The sequence below is a fragment of the Zonotrichia albicollis genome, chromosome Z (assembly GCF_047830755.1).
Source record: "Zonotrichia albicollis isolate bZonAlb1 chromosome Z, bZonAlb1.hap1, whole genome shotgun sequence".
Lineage (NCBI taxonomy): Eukaryota > Metazoa > Chordata > Aves > Passeriformes > Passerellidae > Zonotrichia > Zonotrichia albicollis.
This window is the reverse complement of record NC_133860.1, coordinates 67,229,416-67,256,284: the sequence shown is the minus strand read 5'-3', so window position 1 is coordinate 67,256,284 and position 26,869 is coordinate 67,229,416. Positions and strand designations below refer to the sequence as shown.

At 37.6% G+C, this 26,869-nt stretch overlaps 1 protein-coding gene across 1 annotated transcript in view; it reads right to left on the bottom strand.

The window, feature by feature from the left end:
- LINGO2 (leucine rich repeat and Ig domain containing 2) overlaps positions 1–26,869 on the bottom strand; it is a 525,499-nt gene that overhangs the window by 460,951 nt on the left and 37,679 nt on the right. The window lies entirely within an intron of this gene.

The window sequence follows — 26,869 nt, the reverse complement described above, 5'->3', positions numbered from 1 at the left end:
CCTCATTTTCACTAAGCTTTCCTTACATCAAATAAGGAATTTTCCTAAATGAACATAGCTGCTCATGCAGCTCTACAAGCAAACAGACCTGTCACAAACCCACTGAACTGTAATAATAAATCTCAGTTCTATGGCCAGATCAACCTTTCCCATAGGTTTTTACATTTACTCATTTCTTTTACTACTGAATATTCTTAGATGAATGGAAACAAGCTGCTGTAACAGACATATTGACAGTCACTCAACAAAAATCATATTTGTAATTGTAAAAACAAAAGTTGATTATGACACTAATTAGCAATTAATATTAGCCATTTAAGTGACTAAGAATGTGAAACACTAATGCATAATGTTCTTGATGGTGTGCCTGACAGGACATACATCACATTTAACAGATGGAAAAAAAAGTAGAAAAATTATCTTTCAGGAAATCTATTATTTTCACAATCTATCAGCACAAGGATTTCTTAGGAACAAACCAAAATAGAAACATGGATTTCATTCAACAGCAACATGCTAAGATATTCTGCATTCAAATGTCACAATGTTTTGAAGGCTTCCTAAAAGTGTATCACACTTGCAATTCAAGCTTAACTGGGTACAATTCATAATGACACTCTGTCAGTCATTTCCACAAGATTCAGTTGATGTCACCTATGCACTTGGACTTCTTATGATAAATACCAAAATAATAAATTTTAAAATTTCATTCTTTCTCTCATATTTTAATGTTAATGGAAAGGGATTTCAGTCCAAGGTCAAGAATTTCCTACAAACACCAATGGAATTTATAGGACAGGGAAATAAACTTCCTCATTATAACTAAATACTAAATAAATGTACAATTGAAAATACATAAGATTAAATGACTGTCTCAGGAAAAAATGTATTAGATCAAACTCCTTAACAAGAGTAGCCACTTTTTATGACATTACTTTTCCCATTTTTTTCTTCATTTTTTAAAACACATTCTTATATTTTTGGAGTCACAGGATTTTACAATGAAAAAATTATATCATATCCTCAAGTTTGAAAAACAGCATAAATCTTCAAATTAATTATAATTTCTTTTGTCTATTCCATTAAGTAAAGGAAATTAAAACTGACAGAACAGAAGGGAAACACAACAAATACCTACATAAAATCTACAAGCATTAAATTTTTCCCAGATTAATATGAGAATTATTCATTATTAGTATTCTAATAATTAGTATACTCCTGATTTATTTATGAAAACCTTTACATTCAATAAAATCTTAAAATACCCTAAAGGTATAATCAGATCAGACCCTAAGTACTGACTCAGATTTCAAAGGTTTCTAAAGAGGTAGAGGTATCTAGTGTAAATAAAAGACCTGGCAGCATTTAACACCTGTAATATCAAAATATAGGCTGACAAGTGACACGATGAATTTTCAAAGTGACAGTAAGCCCTTGAAAAATAATGTTACACAACAGTGAAAATAACAAAGTCTAAACTAAGCACAATCCAATGCAAAAGGCCACATTTAGTATTCAAAAAATAAGACATTCATAATAAAATAAGTGGAGGAACAAAGCACCTTAGATATCTGAAGCAGGAGAGTAAGTCACCCTAATGCACTACACTGTTGCCTTCACTTGTATACTTTTCTAATAACATGATCATGTATGTGTCATATATCTCTTGGACTTTAATCATATAGGATAATGTAATAAAGCTCATTTTCTCATCCATAACATCTGAATTTGATGTTCTGTCAGTAAACCAGTTAAAAAAAAATTAACATAATTTAAGAGCAGGTGGCAAAGAAAACTTTATGAAGAAATTACAATTGCTACATTGCTCTATAGCATTGAAGTGAAATTTTATTTATTCTGAGTACTTCTGTGTCCTTTTATTAATAATGTAAAAAGAAGACAAAAAAGCACACCATAATAAACTGTTAAAATATATAATAAATAATATAACTGAAGATAAAGATACTACACAAATTAATTAGCAGAAACTGTGAGAAAACCCCAGCCTTCTAGTATGTGTTTTTCTGAAAATATAATCATAAGGATGGGCTCTTTGGAGTAGAAGAATGAGAATATGCTTCACTGTGCAGCAAAGTTTTAAACTACAATTTATGTGCTCTTCTCAGTTTATTTCATAATTAAAATCCAACCAGAGAAAGGGGAAAAATATATATATCTGTCACTGTTGATGGTCTAGACTCTGTTGGAGAACATTTGAGTGGTTTTTGGTCAGAAATTTCACTGTATTTCAATTCTGCATTGAAGACGTTGTAGTGTCTTTATTCTAACTAAAAATAGTCCTTATAACATCACAGAAACAATCAGTACCCTCTAAAATATTAAAAAAATAGTAGTCCATTTATATGAACAACAAAATTCTATTAAGCTTTTCCTTTTAAGTGGGCAAAAGAAAGTAAATGTACCTTTCAGCCTCAACAGAAACCACGTCAACTACCACCAATTCTTATCCACTTCACTAAAAATGCATTTTTGTAAGAGTAGCAGGTGTACAGAACAACCCATAATCAGTCTACAGAGTCCTTCTTTTGGTCAGAACTGAAAATGAATAGGAGTATGATTCATCATTCAATAAACAGGAGAACCCACCTGTGTCTGACTCAAAACCCAGTAATCTGCGCATGTCTCAGCAGACTCAATGGGTTTGGCTACACTTAACATGTTCATAATGCTCAAATGGATCTTACAGAGATATTTTGGCATTCATACTGAAAACAAGACAAAGAAATTCTCTGAATTCCCTCATATTCATAAATATATAGTTCAGTTTTCCTAGTGCTTCACCAAAGTTGATTCAAATTATGCTAGGATTCAATGTTTTCAACCCCATGCATCACTGGAAGAAGAGTGGCTGGAAAGCAGAACTGCAGAAAAGGATCACGGAGTGCTAGTTGACGTACAGCTAAACATGAGGCAGTGTGTGCCCAGGTGGCCAAGGAAGCCAATGGCATCCTGGCCTCTGTCAGCCATAGAGTGACCAGCAGGACGAGGACAGTGATTGTCTCCCTGTATTCAGCACTGGTGAGACAGAACCTCAAGTTCTCTGTCCAGTTCTGGTCCCCTCAGTTCAAGGACATTGAGGTGCTGGAGCGAGTCCAGAGAAAGGCAACAGAGATGGTGAAAAGTCCAGAGAATAAGTGATATGAGGAACAACTAAGGGATCTGGCATTCTTTAGCCTGGCCAAAAGGAGACTCAGGGGCCTTTACTGCTCTCTGCAACCATCTCAGAGGAGGTTGTAGCCAGGTGGGCCAGCCTCTGCTCCCAGGAAACCAGCGACAGGACAAGAGGAAATGGCCTCAAACTGCACCAGGGGTGCTTCAGGTTGGACATCAGGAAGGATTTCTTCACTGAAGGGAAGCAAAGTGATCATTGGAACAGGATGCCCAAGAAGGTGGTGGAGTCTATCCTGAAACACTGTCCCTGAAAGTATTCAATAAATTATTAGATGTGGCACTTAGTCATATTGTTTAATTGATATGGTGGTTGGATTTGATGATCTTGGAGGCATTTTCTGATCTAATGTAATCTAATGTAATCTAATGTAATCTAATGTAATCTCATCTCATTTTATCTCAACATTTTATTATTCTGTTCTATTATTCTATCTCAAAAAAAACCTGTTAAAATCTTCACAAGAAACCTTTTAGCTAAAACCATCTATTCCCATATCTGCTTCCAAAACCCATATTGAATGATCAAGTTTTATCCTCCTAAAAAGGCAGCTTTATTTTATTTTTCATAAGAGCTGAATTGCATACAAGTCCCTGACCTAATACTATGCTAATTTTCTTGGCAGTGGAATGTAGTCTTCATGCTCAAAAGTGTATAGAAAAACACCAGAATCTGGATGTTCACATTAGCAATAACCTTCTTTCACCTTTTTCAGTATCTTTCTGGAGTTGATATCACCAGATGCAACTACAAAAAACAGCTGTCTGTCAGCTGCTGCTTCTAGTCATGCCCTGGCCCTCAAGGCTCCAATAATAAAAGACTTAGGCAGAATTGACCTAGGCAGTCTGAAAACATTCACTTGGTAAATTTCATAGCAGTCTCATTTTAAGAGCATTTTGGGGGTGGGAGAAGAAGTAAATGGAATTGTGAAGAAATGATAAATATAACTATTCCTGGCAGCAAGTTTGGCAAGTATTCAACAACTTACAGGCTCAGGACCACTAGTTAGCACCATTTCCTAGAATGAACCAGAGATTCTATAGTCTGCTGCTGTCACTGTAAATTCATAGCATCATCATGTAGATGGGAAGACTATTCTAATGCTTCTAAAGCTACCTCAGTAAAAAAACAAAAAAACAAACAAAAAAAAACACCATAAAAATATTTTAGAAAAGAAGAAATGGAGAAAAATATAGCAAAGAACACATTGACAGCCATACATAAGCATAAAAGTCTATATTTTAAGGTTTAAAGTGACAAGTCTACAGAAAAAAAAAAGAATCAATTGTACGGAAATTTAAAAGTTTTTAAACTTTTACTTAAATACATTTCTTCTCAGAATTTTTATTTGCTTTTATGCTTTATAAAAATAAACAAAATCCAGCAAAGAAATATTTTTGACATCATGAACACTGAAGAACTGAGCAAATATTACCATTTTGTTTTCTTAGTCTCCAACAACCTATTTGCAAACAAGAAAATAATAGTCAAAATTAATATATATGTCAAAATATGTTATTTTTTTAAAAAAAGAAAAAATGCTAAACAAGAAAGAACCTCAAACCAAACTAAAACCAACCAAAACCAACAAACAAAAACCAAAAAATTCTCCAAAAGTGACCTAAAACCAAACAAACCCACAGAAGATCCTTAAATATTAAGCAACAAATCAATATTTCGAGACAAATTCTGGCTCTACTATTGCTTTCCAAAAAGATGTCTTCTGGCTATATATGCTGTAAGAGATCACCTAGCTTTTTGTCTCCAAGTATGAAGGTTATCTGTTGCAAGACCACAGAAGAATAAAATTCTGTTAATCTCTTTACAATACTGTTAAAATTAATTTTATACATAACTTATATTGCAAAACGTAAATTTATCCTAAAAAATAAAATGCATCATAAAAATCATTACATATTTGAATTATAGAGGTAGAATGATGAAAGAAAATTATATATATTCTGTAGAGAGAAATGGCCAAAATCAGATCTGGAGTGTAGACTTCCATAGTCCATGGTCAAAATTGGATTTTCAGCCAAGAAACCTCATATTCAGCCAGTATACTGAGGACATTAGGAAAGGATCAAAGTACTTTTGGAAATATTCAAGACTTGTTTTCTACAAAAAAGGGAGAATTTTCCACATGCACTTCTTAAACCTAAATGCTGACTACATTACTTGATTGGTGTACGGAAATGTAATGACTGTAGTTTTTTTCACTTGTCTTATAGAACAATTTCCATTGCAAAACAGAATAAAGAGACATTTTAACACACTGCTTAAGGTATTCATTTTCAGTACTCTTACATTTCAAAAAGCATAGCAGTCTTGAACAAAGCAGATTTATTCATCAAAGGTGATCTCTTAAAAAGAAAGCCTTTCATTTTGGGAATAGTACATGGATAAAATTTTCGTATTTCCAGTAATTATAATCACTCTTAAACTGCTAAGTTCTGTGTCTAGTTGAATTGCAACAGACCAATATGAAAAGCTCACCTTGAACACCTCTATTATACCAAAATTTAATGGAATGTAAAAATGTTTTAACCTTCTTTGAACTGTATGTCAAAGTCAATTTGACTCAGCTCAGGGAATGAAATGAACCTTGATATTTTAAAGAGACCTAGAGAAGATCTTCTCAGGGTCAAAACATAACCCTTATTGTACCTTGCCTTTTTATAGTCATTTCTTTCCAATGAAGTTTTTATAAAGAAACTATTTCCTTGTATATGACCATCTTTAATTTCTAATTCTAGTTGGTTTAATGTTACCAATTTTTGCTATTATAAATTTTCCATCATATGCAGTCTTCCAAATACAAAATTTTATGGCGTAACTCAGATGTGGTTGAAGTATGAGCACTATTTCAAGTCCTAATAGTAGTGTTATCCCAAACATAGCTGTATTTCTTGGGTGAAACCAAGATTAAAAAACCCGCACTCAGTTGCAGAAAGTCTAGGTGCAGGTCATTCTTTACTGCTGACCTCTGGGAGTGTATTTTGAGAACAACACCATTCAACATTTTCATTAATGGCCTGGATGATGGGAAAATTGTACTCTCAGCATATCTGCTGAGAAATAGAAAACAGGCAGGAGTGATTGATAGGTCAAATCATCACAGGTCGCCACACTTCAGGTGAGAGTCAGTGGGAAAGTGATGGGTTATGAAATTAAGAGTGGGAAGTTCAAAGACCTCTGCCTGGGAAAGAATGACACCAAGAAATAGTTGATGTAGCTGTCTGGAAAGCAGGTCTACTGACAAGGATCTGAAGGCCCTGTTGGACCATAAGTTGAGCATTAACCAGCAGTGTGCCTTCAGACAGTCAGTCTCCTGTGCTCCATTAGAAGTGCTGTCAGCGGGTATAAGGATGTGATCCTTCCACTCTAACCAGCCCTGGTAAGGTATTCCTGGAGTGTTGGGTCCTGGACTCTTATCTTCAGGAGACATATGGACATTCTGAAATGAGTACAGTGTCGAGACACAAAGACAACAAAGACCAAGGAGGAGAAACTAAGAGAACTGGGACTGTTCTTACTGGAGAAATCTTAGACAGCAATCTCAGCTACATGGAAAAATACTTAATGGGAAGGGATCAAGAAGACAGAGCTAAGATCTCCAGACAGCTAGCAAATTCAGTGACAGAACAGAAGGCAACAGGCATAGACTGAAATGCAGAAACTCAATACAAATAAAATACTTCTCTAGTGTGAGACTGACTGAACACTGAACAGGTTGCTCAGAGTCTGTAGTCTCCCGACCTTGGAGTCAGTCAATATTGACCTGGACAGAGCCTGGACAGCTTGCTCTAGTTTAGCATGTTCTGATCCAGGAACTTGGAACAGCTGACTTGCATGGGAGTCTCTAACATCAGGCTCTCTGTGATTCCATAATACCACTGTGAAAGCATGAACAAAGACTATGTATTCAGGACTAGTATATTACAGAGGGGAATGACACACAATCAGATGTACAAATGCAAATGAACAGTTTCTGTCTTAAACCAAGTAGATGACTAAACATCATTTCTTATCATCAAAACCACTCTATCCTCTCTTTAAAATGTACTGTGAACTGTGAGAGTTTCACGTAAAACATTCCGGTCTCAGAAAACATTCAAGACATTTGTATAATTAGTTCAATAGTTGCTAGATATGTCAAGATATGCCAAGGATATACTGAACACCAGGTGTGCACTGGAACATAGGCTCTTTCACATCTATAAAAGGGAGACCATAAAAATAAACAGCAGTCATTGATCTGCTGAATAATAGGAGAGAGTATTAAAGAAGTTGCTACCTTTGTTTAAACCTCATAATCTGGATACAGTACACCTGGATAAATATGTCAAAATTGTAGATGTTTGTTCTGTTACTAACCTCATGCTGCTTCCCAAGAAGAGGGAACTGTAGAGTAGAGACAGAAAAACTATTGCTTTTTTCTTTAACAGATAGGCATCTTATACCATGAAAATTTATTCACCGCAGACAGAGTAGCCTAGCCTTATTATAATGTAATTTATAAAAAAATATTTCCCCTTATTTCCTTTAAACATGTGTCCTGGGTAATAAATCCATAAAATATAAAGAAAACAGTGCCAAAAGAGCAGTAAAGAAATTCTTTTGTAGAAACTGTCCAAAGAAGAATAAACATGGTCTTCTTCTCATATCTTCATGCAATAAATATTTCTCAATTTTTATTTTAGCTAGTATGTTTAATCATATTAAAATACTCAAAATTATATTAAATATTCAAAATTACAAAATAATTTGAGAAATAGAAACTAAATGCCATCAAAAAAAGAGAAGTTCCCCAATAAACGGTTCCTCTTGTGCACAGCTAGAAATAAAGAGCCAGTTTAAGTTGCTCAGAACTCTGAATCGCAATACCAATAAAGAATTATTGATAATTGATATTTAGAATTGAGAACTGAATATTTATTAAGAAAATTATTATACAACTATTAATATCTAAATTATACCAGCAAAGTAATCTTAGTACTGCAAAATTATTATCAGCATATCATCAGAGTTTAATGCATAAGAAATGATTAGTCCTTCCCTCTCTTATGCTTCTGCTTCAAATTCTGTGCAGCATTTATGAGAGTATTTCAACAGCTGTGAGTGTCAATAAGGTGTACCGCAAAATTATTTTATTTCTGTGCTTCTCTTCCAGAAGTGGATCACTTGAAAAAAGAGAAGCTTACTCCTAAGAGTACGCTTTACTAATATAGAGCCTAGGAACCTGAAGTAATCAATAGTCATGTTAGGAAGGAAAAAAAATAGTGGAACTACTTCATATGTCTTCAATTTCCCTTTCATTCACAAATATATCTGCAGAAACATATGCATGTGAGGGCTAATATGACTATCCCAATCATATCCTATATATTATCACATTTTTTCTTTCATCTTTATTTTGCAGTCCGTCATGTGCAGTTTTGTCTAATAAAGACAGGACCCTAATGTGCTGTTGTGCCACACACAAAACACATTGTGTCCTTCACTACTAAGAACAAATTATTCATTAGGCAGAAAGCCACCCTTGATTTTTTACAGTCAATGGATTTTCTTTGCATAATCACTCAGTTATTCACTGAATGATAGGAGGTGTCCAATTCACACTAGCAAATCCTAACACCAGAAAGAAACTAAGATTTTTCTGGACTATATTCAGGATGCACCTATGAAAAGACTTCACATAAAATTAAATTCGTAGTGCTGCACTTTTCTTCAAATACATTCACTGTTATTTGCACCTGAAAATTTATAATTTCTCTCTAATAGAAAACAATTATGCTCTTATGCTGTATGATTTGCCATGCCAGCTGCAAAATGTGCAGAAAAGGGTGATGCAGCACTGGTGTGCTGCCTGCTTCTGATTGCCCTGTTCTGTGCACAAAAGATATTCAGCTCCTAGAAGTCAACACCTAATGCTCTTTAGACACCTCTGAGACAATCCTTTAAACAAATAATTCCACATTTTCCTTTAGTTAGAGGTTTAGCTGAGCAACACCTTAACCAGAATTTTTAACTTGGGAATTAATTTCTTGAAATCACTGTATACTTTTTTTCCTTGTTTCTTAATTGCTGTACTGAATTAGAAAACACAGTACATACATATTTTAATCATACAACTATAAGAAAAAAACCAACAAAAGCAAGATAAGCACAGGCTCTATTTGCTTTGCCATGGAAAGGAAAGGAATTGTTGACACAACCAGTATAATTGGAAGACAGATACGCCACAGTCATTGTTCCACAGTACAATAATTCAGGTATTTCGTTTTCCCTACTCTTCCGCACACACTGCCTTTTGTTGCCGTTGTAATTTGCAAGTAACTCATGAATATAATATAACCACAGAAGCTCAGAATGTACCACAGCAAGATACCTCATCTTTACTTCAAGGCAAGATCAGCTATGTACGTAATTCAGAATCCATCACAAGATATTTGCTCAGTCTGCCTTTCCAAACGGCAATGATGGACCAAACACAACATCTGTAAGTAATATTCAGTCAGCCTTAGCAAATTAATGTATTTTCTAACATGTAGCTTACAGCAGGAGCTAAGGAAAGCACTCCAATTCAAATGGACACTACAGAATAAAGATCACCTTTTCTCTTGAATAAAGTTGTGGTAATCACATATTTTCTAAACAGAGAGAGACACAGCTCTCTTAAAATTTTTTAAGAAGGTGTGAGAAGCTGTGAGAAAGCTCAGATAATCTCTCAATCTCTGCACTTAGCAGACAATCTCTGTTTTTCAAAGACATTTACAAGATGGAGTTGCCCCTTCTTGACCGATGAGTGAATATTCCTAAAACCAACCAAGTCTTAAATCCACCATTGTTTCTATAAGAACTGTAGATTTCTAATAATAAAGTACTTTTTTCATACCTTCTGATGATGGAGTCCCTGTATCACCTTTGTCTGTCCCAAATACCCCCTTGGTGATATAAAGTGATAAAGAAGTTAACATAAAGTCTCTTTCTTTATGAATGTTATACAATTCAATTTCTTTGATTATTTCAGTCAGCTGTGTATATATCCTAGAACTGACTCTCTGCAATTTATTGATGTGCAGAGCCTCACTCATTTAAGGAAATGAATACATGAACAATATGCAGGGAAGCATCTAATGGTATTTTTGAACTTTAATTTTCACCTTTTCCTTTAGTGTTGGATTACTATATTCCTAATGTTTGAACTCCCAGTTTCCAGATGACCAGTTTCATTCCAAGTTGACTTTTAAAATGTATATAATGGTTTTGATTGTCATTTTGGGTGGTCTTTGAGGATTTTAGCAGTAAATGAAAAGTTAATATTGCCACCATAAGCAAAAAATTAATCTGACCTTTTCAGGCATCTCCAGTTACTATAGGAGATGTCACTCATGTGACATTACTACTTATGTGGCATTCTATCTGCACTATAATCAAAATTCAGCTTAAATGTCTGAAGGCAATTCTATGATTCTAAAACGATAAAACATATGACCTAACAAAGCCTGCACAGTGTTTCTCTCTGAAAAGCCTGGCCATTAACAGCTATTGAAGATAGTGTTGATGTCAAATTCAAAATCAAATTAACTCTTATATTCTCAGCAGTAAGTTGTAAGGTGACATTTCCTCAGCAAAATCAAGAGCAAACAATGAAAAAATTTAAAAAACTAAAAATAAAAATAAAAAGTAACCAGGTCAAGAATATTTTGACAGATAGCATCCTGTTTAAACTGAAGTTATGTTCATTACAAGTGATGATTAAAACAACTTTTGCATGTCCTAGGGGAATTTTGGTAACATAATGTCAGTAATATTTGCCAAAGATCAACTGGTTCATCTCCCAGATGAATGCAATTTATCTGCTTTTAGTAAAGGAGGGGAAAAAAAAGACAAGGAAGTATAGGGAAAGTAGATCAATAATTAAATTTCACTATCTTTTCTATCTGTTTCTTTTAAAGTAATTTTTCTCAACTGTGCACATGTCAGGGCTAAGTAAAAGTTTCCAAAGTTGCATACACATCATTACTTTAAGTTGAAGAAAGACTATGCATTTTATACAAGCATGAAGTTAAATTTGATCACAATTCATCATGTTCCTTGAAACAAGGAAGCAGGAATGTTCAGGGGTCTCAAAACAGAGACCTGAAGATCGCTGTAATTCCAGAAAAAAATTAGGGAGCTGAGAAATCAGAGAAGATGTTGAATTTATCAAGCACAGTAGAGGACAAGAAGGTTATTTACTCTAAAGAGTTTTAGAAAATATGTTTTACCTTTTCACTGGTACAACCTCATTTAATTCCATAGTGTCACTCTGGATGTAAAAGCATCAGCTCAAGTATAGAAATCAACCACAAAACTTTTCTCAGCAGATGAAAGTGAATTTATCACATCTGAGAATGTAACTCCACATTTCAAGCTCCACATTTAGTCATTTATTTTCTTCAACAGCAAGTAATTCCCTCTCTTTTTTATCTGAGCCGTAAAAAAATAACAAAGAAAAGTGTTTTGAAACATTTCATTCACCATCTGGATTGGCAAAAGGAATATCAATTAACTTCCATTTCTCCAGTTATTAGACTTAGTATTTATTAAAATGTATTTGGTTTCAGTGCCTAAATATCACTTATATCTTTAATAGTTTACAGAAGTGCTCTGTTTCCCCTTTTTTTTGTGGTCCCTCTAACCATGGTCCTTCCTCCTCTGTCTCTCTAGGTTACCAGAGTGGAAATTGCCTGCAGCCCATATGAGAGCTTGGTGAATAATATGGTGGAGGACTGTTTCCTGAAGGACAAAAGTCCATGGGAGGAACCCCACACTGGAGCAGGGCAATAGGGTGAGAAGGAGGGAGCAGCAAGGAAGATCTGTTATATACTGACCACAGCATTGATTACCTGTCCCCCTCTGCTGCTCAGGATGTTGCTGGGGAGCAGGCAGATGATTTGGGAATAAGGGAGTAGAGGGGATTGTGGGTAAAAGGAGTGGAGAAGTGGGAGGAGGTGGGTTTAAATTTTGTCTTTGCTTCTCAATATTGAAATATATTTTAACTGGCAACAAATTATATTAATTTTCCCTAAGCTTCGTCTGCTTTGTCCATGACAATAATAATTTTGGGATCTTCTTGTTCTTATTTCAACCTACAAGTTTTTTAATTTTCTCACCTTGCCTCAGGTGGTTGGGGGATTTTAGTGGCCAGCCTATGTCAGGCCACCACACTATTGCACGTAGTTACCCATCCAGATAAATTTAACGCTGCTATACCATGATTTTTCACTTGAGTACTGAAGAAGCCAGCCAGTTGTACATGGCATATTTACCATGAGAGCTAAACAACTTTCTCCTTTTAAGGACCAGAATTGTAATTACAAATTTTGCAGAAGCCAGCATCATAAAATTTTCAGTACTAAAACTGCATTAGGTGAAGCCACCATACTTTCAGTTTTAATTACCTAAATAAAGAATTCATGAAATGGCAGTATCATCAAGGAAAAAATAGAGTTATCTTTTGAAGGTTGTGACCAAAAATTGTATTTTGAGTCCATCTACATGCAGACAGACAACAGCTATATTTCAAGTAGTAATGTGTTGTGTACATGCAGACTCTCATACATTTCTCAGGCAGAACTGAGAAAAAGATAGCAGCTCAGGATTCATGTTTTGTAGACACCACTCTAAAAACCATTACAAAATTCTCTTGACTTTATGTGTGTGCTTCCTCCCTTATGCATGGCAATTCACTGCTTTGTTTCTGCAGTCATGCCATGACCACCACAATCTGAAGCAAAATCAACCATGTAATGTCAAAGCCACAAAAGCAATGTATTGCAGGGGAAGTAAGAAAGAAATAAAGACATCAGGCACATACAGTCTGGAATACATTCCAAATTTCAGCTATAAATGTAAAGACTTCCTGCCTGCAATTCAGTTTCAAAGAGAAAAAAATTGAAATATATTATTTATTTAGTAGCCTATACATGTGTGTTTTCATAAGACTACCAAAAGGACAAAAAAATTTAAACAATTATACTTCAATTTCATGTATACAGACTGCTGAAGAACATCAGAAAAGGTTTTGCTTACATAAAAAAAGAAATAATTTTATAGTGTTTCTGAATTATCTCTTGATGAAGTTCTAATATTGATTGATATTTAATCAGATTTTTAATTAGTCAGAGGAATGAAACAACAAGTGACATTCACATATTGCTAAATCCTTCTCCACCTTGTGCTTGCCAAATAGTGGTTTCAGTATGCCAAAGTACCTTATGAGACCTTTTATTCTTTAAGCTTTATTCTTTGGTATAATCAAGTAACAGATCTCAGCATGAGTCCCAAATATTATAATGCACAGACCCTAAAAGTTTTGTGTAATCCTTTGTTTGAAACATTCAAATTTCAAAACATACACTTTGCTCCCTGATAGCTATATAAATATTGTCATTATAAATATTATCCTAATTTATGAGGAAATAATTTTTTTTCATCATTATAATATATCTGTGTTCCTAGTTTATGTGTGACCATAATTCAGACAGAAATTAATACTGAATTTTACTTTAAAAAGTTACTCCCTAGAATCTGATAATAGCAGAAAAACCCTACTAAACTACAACTTTATATTCTAGTTATTGGTTGGATTCCCAAAGCAAAGAAAGGACTTGTGATCCTTTGTCCAGAGTAGGTGGACAAAGCTACATATTAGCTGCAGGATAACATTTTAGCTTGGTCAAAGGTAAAAAAAAATTCTGAGACAGTTTTTTCTACATGTATATTCAACCGAATATCACATCTTTTTAAATAATAAACTATGCCAGGTTAGGTACAACTGTGCATGTGCACATGACTTATCTTATACACATACACATATAAGTTTTCTCTTGTACCTTAGGATCTTGTTAGTAATACTCACAGTTATCATGTTTCCTATTTAGAAATGAGATTCAGCAATCACTGGCTTATTGACATGACAGCATGTAAATCAGACTAGCAAAATACATATTAGGATTTCACAACTTTCTTCTTATTCAAATATTTCATCATCTGTCAAAACACGAATAAGAGAGCTCAGGGGAGGTGCTTCCTTCGCTACCATAGTCTAAAATATTTTACAGAGATTCAAAATCTCTTATGCATTTGAGAGATATATCTTATTTTATAAATATATACATTTCAGATATGTACTTTATTTTCTTTCAGGAATGATAAAGAAACTAGTGTAAGGACTTTGAGATTATGACTTGTTATCAGGATTTGACTACTTGTTGCCATCCATGAGAAAATACCCACTGCCCAGGACTGGGGCTGTCAGGCCACTGTCCTGCTCCCTGGTGAGGTGGTTGGACCATCCTGGCTAACTATTCCTTCCTTGCTACTGTCATGGGGAGAAGATCTTTAAAGCTTAAGTATGGCATATGTGGCCTTTAGCATGCACTATCAGCAAAATCAAGTTGAGTCAGCTGACTGATCTAAATGATAATTTTAGGTGTTGTAGTGCAGTCATCAAAAATTAATTCTGTGCATTTTTCAGATGCAGAGGAAAGAGTCTTTAACAGGAAAGAGGGCAGAGTCTTCTCCTAAGAGGGAAGTACAACTCAGGATAAACTGCAGCTTCCAAAAGTGTCCAATCAGGAAGGAAGCCCAATTCCCTCATTCATTAAATGGCGGTTCTAAACACAAAGGAGGATTCCAGGGCTCCCTGTCTCTAGGATTTATTGAAGAATAATGCTCACCTCCTTAAAATACTCCTTTAAACTGTAGAAAAGGTACAGAGGTTGGAAAGACTAGCATTTTAACAAATAATGAACAGTGCTCATCTAATTTGAATCTCTCAGCAACACTACCCCTCTTTTTTTTTTCTTTAATCTGAGAATCAGTAATCTGTTATATACATAATGTTACTGTGTGGTATATTTTAACCATTGTAAATAGAAATTTAAGTCCTTGCTCTTACTCAATACAATGAAGAGGTGATGTTTTGAAATGAGTACATTAGACTTAATACATCACAAGTTTAAAAGACTATTTACAAAGCCCAGGACAGACAACATTTCAACACTGACATCCATGATGTACAACACAGCTACATAAATTTTAGGGGTTTTACACTCATAATGGCACTGATTATAATTCTAGGGATATATTCCCTAAGTTACTACTGTAAGTGACTATTGTACCATTGTGCTTTACTGCAGAAGGTGTCTAATATCGGCATATATTTTACCATTCCCTTGGTAACAGTAAGAGCAACATAAACCCTGTGTAAAATGTGACCTGTACAGTACAAAACTAACCATAAAGCTTGATGAACCAGATTTTTTTTTTCAAATGCCCATCAATAACTTTCAAATTTACAGATTATCAGGAGTGAAGTAATTTCACAATGTAAAATGTGCACAGAGGAGTGCAGCATGTACATGGAGGACTATACTCTCTTTAAACAACAAGAAAAAAAGTCTTCCTTATAACCAGCCCTAAAACCATCATGTGCTGTTTTACCTTCAGAAGAGGTAACATATTCTACGTATCTGTTTCATTTAGATTTCACTGTGACTATAAAAACAAAATATGAGAATGGTCTTAAGAGACATACTGCAACAAGCATTTGCCTTAAGTGATAACAGAGAAACAAACAACAGGTATACTTGCTAAAACAGGTATCTTTCTTATTGCTTCCTGTCCTTTACTTCCTGGTAATATTCTGCTTTACCACTTTACATCAGAACCCAGGGCAAACAATTTTCAAAGCTAACTTGCCAGAATGCAGCCCATCTTGACTGCAGAAAGAGCAGGGTCAATCTTTGTCTAATTCACTACCCTCACTCAGCTCACTCTGATACTCAAAGGTAAGGCTTTCAGGCAGCTACCCTGTAAATTGCTGAGGTGTGTCACCCAACTACATCCACAATGTGGTTGTGACGCAGAAGGACAGTTGTACACACAGCTGGGAAAGGAATAAACAAGTGAACAGAAGAGAACAGGAAATGAGATTTGATAAAATAGAGGGAATTTTACACTTCCAAGAAAGTACAGTAATACTTATTGTGGTAAATGGCCAGGCTGTCTCCAAGATCAGAAAGGTAAATTTGCTTCAGAGAAAATGATTCTATCTGGAACATCCAGAGGCCTCAAAGGAGGACTGGAGATAAAAGCTAAAAATGGTCCACTGAGAATGGATAATGTCTGACACTCTGGAGCATGCAAGTGCAGAAAGGCTCCCAAATAGCAACAACAGCACATCAGCTGAACAGGCAGAAGAGATTTTTTTCCAGTTCAAACTCAAGCTTTACACTTAACTATTCCCATGAAAGCTGCACTAATTGAAGTCCACAGGGGATGTACACTATGACCTCTGATGCTTTTAAGAGACAACATTATGCCTATCAAACACCAACATAGTTTTACAGCTTTGAATTACAATTCATTATACCTTTCTAGCAGTATATTTTGGTGTACGTCTTATACATAGAATGAAACTTTTTTCTTATTGAATATGAACATTTCAAAGTCCTTTTAAGAGAGTTTAAATTATTTTAGCCTGCTTTCTATGTTCCTTAGAAAAACTGGGGCTGTTAGCATTAGACAGGCAGCTAAACTCTTCAGGTGTTTCTTTATATTATCTTAGATTTTGGGGTGCAGTTTCAATTTTGAGTAAAAGTTATTCAAGGATAGTTGCAAGTTTTCCTTTCTGCGTCATCAATTTCAAAGGCTTAATAAAAAAAATCTCCAATCCTTCTTACTAATAAAAGAGCTGAATTAATCTAATCCATTCAGCACTTCTACACTAGAAGAAGATAGAGGATAGCGTAGATAGCGGCTACCAAAAATAATTTTAGATATGAAGACATCCAGTCATTAAAAAAAAGTATTCTGAAGTAGTCCTTTAGCTTTTTAGTAGAAACATTCCCTTCCTTTTTTTTAAATAATAACAAATATATTATTTGTTTTTAGGTAAGTCTAGTATTTAAACTGGCAACAGGTAGCACTTACAGTTTAACTATAAATATAAATTATGATGGAGAGTCATTCAGGATGTTTTAAAAAGAAGTAGATGTAATTCACAAGAAAAGCTTGTTTTGACAAACAACATCTGCATGGGAAAACGCATATATTGAGTATAATATTTTTGTGATGGCCAGGTAGATTGCAACAGTTACATCCCATTTATAGATATACTTTTTTAAATGTTTTGAGCATTGATTGAATAGGCTTCAATGACTGACGTGAATCTGCAAGCTATTTAAAAATAAAGTACACTTCAAATGAAAAAAGAAGATCCCTAGTACAACTACATGATATAGAAAGGCTCTAGGTAATTATTTTCTTTATTCTAGTAGAGCAAGAGAGAAAGAGGTAGCAACATAAGAGGCAGCAATTCATACTAAGTAGAACAGAGGAAGAAAGAAATTAAACAAAAATATAGGATAAACTAAATAATAATCCACGAGGTAATATAAAGTAAGCCTCTGTGTGATTAAAGCAATATTACCATGAAAGCAATAACACAAGGTTGAACTATAAATTTAGATATGAAAGTGAATGGGAAGGAATCAGTATTATCTATCAGAGCTGACAATGAAAAGTGGTCAAAAGATATCTTTAAAGATTTTGAAAAAAATACATTTTTTTCTTATCCTCTGGATACAGGATTCCGTATGAAAAAAATTAACAGTTACAACTGAAAATTGCAATGAAAAACAATGTCAGCCAAGATAACTTCAGCTTTGGGTCCTGTCAGACTATGTTTTCCTACAAATATATGTCAAAAAAGAGTTTTAGCCAAGGATTTGAAAGAATTTGAGTGTATTCCAACAAGTGTTTCCAAAAAAAAGGTATCATGACAAAACGTGTATGGTGTTTGTCTCAACAGAGAATAGGCAGACATGGAACCTGGCAGCAGTGTAAATCTTGTTCCACATCTGAAACTTCTTTTGAAAGTTTCTTATAAGTTGGGTGAATTAAATGCCCAAAGGAAAGTATGATTACAGTAACTGAAATTGGCTTTTGCTCCAGTACTTTTTCTATCTCAGTATTTAGATGACAAATTACCACTACCAATCATATAAAAGCACCAATACTTCATCTATATATATGCATACCTTAAAAGTCACACAGTTTTGGACTAGCTACCATTGTTCTGCATACACAGTGCTACCCTGATCCTAATAAGACTACAAACCTCCTTTTAAAATTATGAAGTCCCCTACCTTACTCTAGGCATTCATTTTTATTTCAAGGGCTTTGAACCCCATGATAACCTTGAAAAACAATCTGAATTCCAGGGAGCCTACTTTCTTTGTCTTGAGATGCAACAGCCTTATTTACTGATGAAGCTTCCTCTTAAAAAAGCTCTAACACATAAGTTTGCCTCGGAAAAAAAAAAGAAAAAAAATTGGAAGAAATAATTAGGAAAATAAAATCATTTGAAACTCTGCAAGTTTACACGTTTCTCATCTTAAGATCTATTTTCTCTTCAGGAAAATGTTTGAATTTTACTCCACAATTCAAGAAAACCTGATTACATCTCCATCCCTAAAGCAGATACTCCACCATGTGCAAGGCTCCTAATCTTATTCTTCCTAACTGTGATCCATTGCTCTATATGTCAGGATGTACCCTATAGAGGTAGGGTAAAGTCATTCATACTACATATGAACAAAAGACCTCTCAGTATTATGAAGTGCTACTTCCATTTTGTTTTATGAACTTTTTTGCCATTCTGTGTGGGACTTGCAAAACCATTTCAGTCATGCAACCAAATGCACTTAACACTTCCAATGGGAATACAGTCTTTAAAAAACTTTAGCATAAATATAACATTGGTGAAAAAGAAGATGCTTAACATTACAAAAAGATGAAGAAAGGGAAAACAAAACCGCTGTGAAAGGATCCTGGGAGAACAGGTTCTCTAAGATTACAGAAAACGTGTTTCTAAGGATGATATTATTAGAAAAAAAATATTAGACTGGGAAAAACCATTCAAGGAGGTACGTCCCTTTCTCCTCCCTATGTAAGAGAGATTGGCTATGCTCAGACCCAATGTCAAGAATACTATGACCTCCCCTGGCAAACTATTACAGTTTTTCCTTAAATCTCTGTTCCTAAATGTGTATCTACCCAAACCAGCACATCACACCCTGAAACATCTATGTATGTTGAGGAAAGAAAGACTACTTATATAACTAGTGGGTTATTTTTCTACTTGTTGTTCAGAATTTTTCTACTAATCTTGTTCAAGTTTATTATCCACTACTGCTCTTTTCTAAAGAATTGGCCATTACTTGTATTTGTATAGATGGCTTTTCTTAACCAAGTGTAGTATACCGCAGTCATTCATGTCAAAATTCTCCTTTTCCAGCAATTTTTCGAAAACAGGTGGAAATCTAGTCCCAGCACACCTGCAGAATTTTTCATCTTCTTGTCATCTACAGATTCAGAAAGCATCAATTTCAGACTGTGAAAATATTAAAAAATCATACTTGAGAAAGACTGTGATACTGTTGCTTTAAATTTAAATGGGAATAGCTATTTACATTTAACATACAGTAGCACCAAGGTCATTCCCATATCTAGGTCAAAGACCTAAATTGTCATGTTGATCCTTTGATGATTTTTCAAAGACTTCATATGTGCTGTATTATCTACAGAAAAAAAAAATTCCTCTTGCTTTTTCTATTAAATTATTGAATTCCTCCTTTTCCACCATATATAATTCCTTCACTGCTGAGCTGGGCAAACCTAGTAAAAATGCAATACTAAATCAAGTGAAAGTTGTATGCTACTTGGTGTAAGAAATGAAAGGGCATACTTGGTCCAGAGAAAAAAGTAAAATAATTTTAAGGAAAAAGCAAGTGCAAGAAAAAAAAATTATTTCACTCTTGCCTTATAGGAATGAAAACTAGCCAGATAAAATCTAAAACACTTGAAATACCCAAAACCTCTTTTTTCCTTTTTTCTTTTTCTTTTTCTTTTTTTTTCTTAAATTGAATCTTGGGGGCAGGAATCCATAGAAAGAGAAAATGGAACATTAATCAGTTGTGCTTCTTGCTCCTGCTTCAAAAATCAATTGCATTTTTACAAACAAAACTGTGAGAAATTTTAAACATCTCTTCTCTGATGACCAGGCTGTATTATGTACAATACTGTTTAAGAGCTCATATATTCCTCAAAATTATGACACAATTCAGTTTACCTGGGTTCATATCCAGGATAATTTTACTTATTGTGGTGTTCATTTCCAATTCATCTTTGAAATAAGCATAGTTTGAGGAAAACGATTTTCATCTTTTTTACTAGTTAATACTACTGGAAACTGGACAAAGAAAATACATCAGCAGTGAAATTAATCATGTAAGACCAACTGCACTATAATTTTAGTCTATACAGTTATTTGTATTATTCTTAAAACACAAGGAAATAACTCATAATTCTTTTGTAAAATTACAAACTCTCCTTAGGTTAAGTCCCATATCTGGAAAAAACTCGTGGTTGCAATCTTCAATTTTATTCTGTCTTTTTCGTTCTACTCAGAGACTAAATTACGCAGACACCTAAGGAGACAATTCTTTATATCCTTATGGGGAGCCTCACTCATGTAAATTTCCTTCCAATCCAAGAAAAAAATCTATAAGTACTCAAAGGGAAGGCAATACCAGCATTTCACTTTTAGCTCAGAAAATTTCACAAAAATATTTCACTTTGAGCTCAGAAATATTTCTTTTCACTAGTTGTCTTTATTGGTGTTTTTAAAAATCACAAACTATGTGAAGAAAGAAAAATTAAGACTAAATAGTCCAATAAAATTAAGACAGAACAGAATTTTAAAGATTCTTGCAAAGCATAGTACATATTTTCAAATTGACATTTTCATACCTATTTTTAATGTATTGTTGGTATTTTCAATACCATAGTCTCATGGTATCCCCTCTCATTTCAACAGAGAATTTTAGTAGAAAATTACAAGACAAGTTTTCTTGAACTCTTAGTGTTCAGTGGAGATGACAAATCAGTACATATTAACCTTGGCATCTACTTGGTATTGCAAAGAAGAATGAAACTATGGTGTTCTTTCCTCAAAATTTGGATCAATATTTCAAATGTTATACCTTCAGGGGAAAAAGGAAGAAATATCATGAAAGGCTCAAAAGTCTGCAAGATTTTATTAATACCTTTGATATACTGCAATGCCATCAATGTTTCTGTCCTGGGGTGATGTTATGATGCTTGTATATCCCCATTCATCTGTTCTGTGCCTTTAAGACCGGCACTGAAGAGTGGAAGTTTTGTTTGGGTTTCTCTTATCAGGACACAGAGACAAGCAGTAGACAGCTATTTTTTTTTACTTCCAGCTTTGGGCTTGCTGCTTTTGCTTGCTGCTTTTGCTTGCTCTCTTTTTCTGCTCTTGCTTCTGCTCTGCTTTCTGCCTCTGCTTATTAGCTAGTTCTAGCTAAACAGTCCACATTGCTTCCTGGACTGTTTCTCCTCTCCTGTTCCTGTGACCATCTCGAACCTGCTCCGGACTGGGACCCGGGAACACCAAGGGTTCGGCTGCAGCGGCTGGCCCAGCGCCGGAGGGACTGAGAACAGAGCAACCACCCCCGAAAGAGACTTTCTGATTTTGCCATCTTTCTCAGAGCGGTGTCATCGGGTATTGTTCATTTTGTGTGCTGGGGGGTGTGGGGCCAGTCAAATAAACAGGTTCTTTCCACCTCTCTCCGAGGAATTTTTTCCCGAACCGGTTGGGGGGAGGGGCCGTGTGGGTTTCGCTTTCTGGAGGGGCCCTCCTTTGCAGATTCTTTAACAAATTTGCCCTAAACCAGTACAAATCTTTGGCGCCCAAACGTTAGGTGAGAGAGAGAGTGGAAAAACCCTGTTTTGACTGCATTTTGGCTGCTATTACTCTGTGTTCGTTTAAATCAGCTAATAGCCATGCTTTTTGGATTCATAATGTCTGTTGGGGTGAAGGTTTGCATGCATTTCTGGTCCCTAGGGTTTTTTGAGATTTTAATACCTCTCTGGTCCCTAGGCTTATTTTCCTATCCAGAAATAGCTTTAGTATTGCCCCTAATACGTAGTTTTTACATCAGAGGGGCTGCGACCAGAATAGCTATCCTGCTGGGTTTGGTGGCAATAATGTGCAAGAAGTTTATAAACATGCTGGGGTCTGCTCCAGATATGAATGGTTCATGGCTATGGTTATGCATCCAGTTTGTCGCAGGAGGAGCAGGAGGGAATGAGGTTTTTCAGCCTCTGCTTTCCTCCTTCTCCTATGAATCAGTTGCATCACTAGTGAAGGATGTTCAGTTTCCCCTCAATGTTAAAGAAACCATCTTCCTGGTATTCAATCTGGTAACCTTCTTATATACAGCCTGCTGCTTCTCTAGAATGAGGGCTGAGATTTCTAGACGGGCTGATGAGACCCCTGACTCAGGAGTAAACCCTGGTGTGGAAAATCCTAAGTGGTGTGGGAAATGGGAGGATATGGGCCAAATCCTGAAGGAATTCTCTGACCCTATAGTGTGGGATTTTCCCCATGAACAAATTCAGAACCCAGCTGAGGTGGGGAAATATCTGAAAGAGAAGTACCAGGATGAGCCTAAGGAGAGGAAGGTCATTGCAGTGAGCTGGGCCCTGGCATATGCTTATCGCACACTGCTAGATACTCTAGGGCAGCAGACAGAGGCAGGGGGGCAGGGAGATAAATCAGCAACTGTCCCGGTGACTCAGGCTGTAGCTAACACTCCAGGCTCGAAGCCAGCAGCTAAACCCATGGCTGTTGCTACCAGCACTAGAAGTGGGAAATTCACAGCCAAGACCAATCAACCAGTGGACGATGATGATGATGATGATGATGCAGGAGAAGGAACCTCAGTGCCTCCTGACGTAAAGTCAGGAGTCAAAGCAGCAGGTGCAAGATCAGATGCTAATACTGAGTCCTTCTCCCTGAAGGACCTTCGTGGCCTACGGAAGGATTACACTCGAAGGTCTGATGAATCCATAATTAGTTGGCTGGTCCGTCTCTGGGATGCTGCAGGCGAGGCTACCGTTTTGGATGGCACTGAAGCCAGGCATTTGGGATCCCTGTCACAGGATACTGTCATAGACCAAGGAATGATGAGGGGGGCTAACTCTCACAGCCTCTGGGAACGGGTCCTAAGAAGTGTGGCAGAAAGATACCTGTGTGCAGACGATCTCTATATGCAGCAGACTCAGTGGAAGACAATAGAGCAAGGGATCCAACGCCTGAGAGAAATGGCCGTGGCTGAGATTATCTTCTCAGATGATGTAACAACTAGGAACCCAGATTTAGTACCATGCACGTCTGTGATGTGGCGAAAACTCGTACGACTCGGGCCACAAGAATATGCTTCTGCCTTAGCCATCATGAAGAGGGATGAGAGGGGTGAGACTGTGCTTGACATGGCAAGGAAGCTCCGAGCATATGCAGATGCTGTACATGGCCAGACACATGCCAGAATCGCAGCGGTAGAAACACGTCTGCAGAACTTAGAGGATAAGATAGAGGAGAACCATAAGAAGCTTAGAGAGGAGATTAAAGAAGACCTTCTCCAAATTTCAGCAGTACAGATCCAAGGTTCCGGTATCCAAGGCAGACGTTTCCAAGATGGTGAGAGAAGATACACCCCACGAGCTGAGCTGTGGTTTTACCCGCGTGATTGTGGGGAAAACATGAGAAGGTGGGATAGGAAACCTACCGCTGTTTTAGCACGACGGGTGCGTGAACTGAAGGAAGCCACCAGGAGGAAAGCAGCTCCAGTTGCCCGTAGCCGAACAGCCAGGTATGATGATGATGACATGTCTGATCCCCTCGAAGGAACATCCAAAACATACACCCAGGGAAATAATGATAACCAGGCTTAGAGGGGCCCTGCCTCTAGCCAGGTAGAGGCCAGGGAAAATCGTGTCTTCTGGTCTGTGTGGATTCGTTGGCCTGGCACATCGGAACCACAAGAGTATAAAGCCTTGGTCGATACTGGTGCGCAGTGCACGTTAATCCCATCAAGACATGTGGGGACAGAGTCTGTTTCTATTGCTGGTGTGACAGGGGGATCCCAGGATTTCACTTTGGTGGAAGCTGATGTGAGCCTAACGGGAAATGAGTGGAAGAAGCATCCTATTGTGACTGGCCCAGAGGCCCCATGTATTTTGGGCATAGACTACCTTCGAAGTGGGTACTTCAAAGACCCAAAAGGACTCAGATGGGCATTTGGAATAGCTGCTGTAGAGACAGAGGGCATCCAGCAATTGAACACCTTGCCTGGGTTGTCTGAGAATCCATCTGCAGTAGGATGCCTGACAGGAGAAGAGCAACGAGTGCCAATTGCCACTTCCATAGTGCATCGACGGCAGTATAGAACCACTCGAGATGCTGTGATCCCCATCCATAAGATGATCCGAGAGCTGGAGAGCCAAGGGGTGGTCAGCAAGACCCACTCACCCTTCAACAGCCCCATTTGGCCTGTGCGAAAATCTGAAGGAGAATGGAGATTGACTGTGGACTATCGTGCATTGAATGAAGTGACTCCACCACTGAGTGCTGCCGTGCCAGACATATTAGAGCTCCAGTATGAGCTTGAGTCCAAGGCAGCAAGGTGGTACGCCACTATAGACATAGCCAATGCATTTTTCTCCATTCCTCTGGCAGCAGAATGCAGGCCTCAGTTTGCCTTCACATGGAGGGGAGTGCAGTACACCTGGAACCGATTGCCCCAGGGGTGGAAGCACAGCCCCACCATCTGCCATGGACTGATCCAGACTGCACTGGAAAAGGGTGAGGCTCCAGAACATCTGCAGTATATTGATGACATCATTGTGTGGGGGAACACAGCTGCGGAAGTGTTCGAGAAAGGGAAGGAAATTATCCAGATCCTCCTGGGAGCTGGTTTCGCCATTAAAAAGAGCAAAGTAAAGGGACCAGCTTGTGAGATTCAATTCCTGGGAGTGAAGTGGCAAGATGGACGGCGTCAGATTCCTACAGATGTCATCAACAAGATCACAGCAATGTCTCCACCCACCAGTAAGAAAGAGACACAAGCTTTCTTGGGTGCAATAGGTTTTTGGAGGATGCATATTCCTGAGTACAGTCAGATCGTGAGCCCTCTCTACCTGGTCACCCGCAAGAAGAACAATTTCCAGTGGGGCCCTGAGCAGCAACAGGCCTTTGTCCAGATCAAGCAGGAGATTGCTCATGCAGTAGCCCTTGGCCCAGTCAGGACAGGACCAGAGGTGAAGAATGTGCTCTACTCTGCAGCCGGGAACCATGGCTTGTCCTGGAGCCTTTGGCAGAAGGTGCCTGAGGAGACTCGGGGTCGACCACTGGGATTTTGGAGTCGAAGCTACAGAGGGGCTGAAGCCAACTATACTCCAACAGAGAAAGAAATCCTGGCTGCCTATGAAGGAGTCCATGCTGCTTCGGAGGTAATAGGCACTGAAGCACAACTCCTCCTGGCACCCCGACTACCGGTGCTGGGGTGGATGTTCAAAGTCAAGGTTCCTTCCACTCACCATGCCACCAGTGCTACATGGAGCAAGTGGATTGCTCTCATCACTCAGCGCGCCCGTATAGGTAAACTGAATCGCCCTGGGATTTTGGAGGTCATTACAAATTGGCCCGAAGGTGAGAATTTTGGTGTCACAGATGAAGAGGAACAAGAACCAGTGACACGTGCTGAAGAGGCTCCTCCCTATAACAAACTGCCCCCAGAGGAAACACGCTACGCTCTTTTCACTGACCGTTCCTGTCGCATCGTAGGGATGAACCGGAAGTGGAAAGCAGCCGTATGGAGCCCCACACGACAGGTTGCACAAGCTACCGAAGGAGAAGGTGGATCAAGCCAATTTGCTGAACTCAAAGCTGTTCAACTGGCCCTTGACATTGCTGAGAGAGAGAAGTGGCCAAAGCTCTACCTCTACACTGATTCATGGATGGTAGCCAATGCTCTGTGGGGATGGCTGGAGAGGTGGAAAAAGGCTAACTGGCAGCGTAGAGGGAAACCAATTTGGGCTGCTGGTGAGTGGAAAAACATTGCTACCAGGGTAGGGAGGCTACCTGTGAAAGTCCGCCATGTAGATGCCCATGTACCCAAGAGTAGGGCCACCGAGGAGCACCAAAACAATGAGCAGGTAGACCAAGCTGCAAAGATAGGGGTGTCCAAAATAGACCTAGATTGGGAACATAAGGGAGAGTTATTCCTAGCTCGATGGGCCCATGATGCCTCAGGCCACCAGGGCAGAGATGCCACCTATAAGTGGGCACGAGACCGAGGGGTGGATCTAACCATGGACAGTATTTCTCAGGTTATCCATGACTGTGAGACGTGTGCTGCCATCAAGCAGGCCAAGCGACTGAAGCCCCTCTGGTACGGTGGGCGGTGGTCCAAGTACAAGTATGGGGAGGCCTGGCAGATTGACTACATCACACTGCCCCAGACACGCCAGGGCAAGCGCTACGTGCTGACCATGGTGGAGGCCACCACTGGATGGTTGGAAACCTACCCTGTGTCTCATGCTACAGCCTGGAACACCATCCCGGGCCTGGAAAAGCAAGTTCTGTGGAGACATGGCACCCCTGAGAGGATCGAGTCAGACAATGGGACTCATTTCAAGAACAGCCTTATCAACACCTGGGCTAGGGAACATGGCATTGAGTGGGTGTACCATATT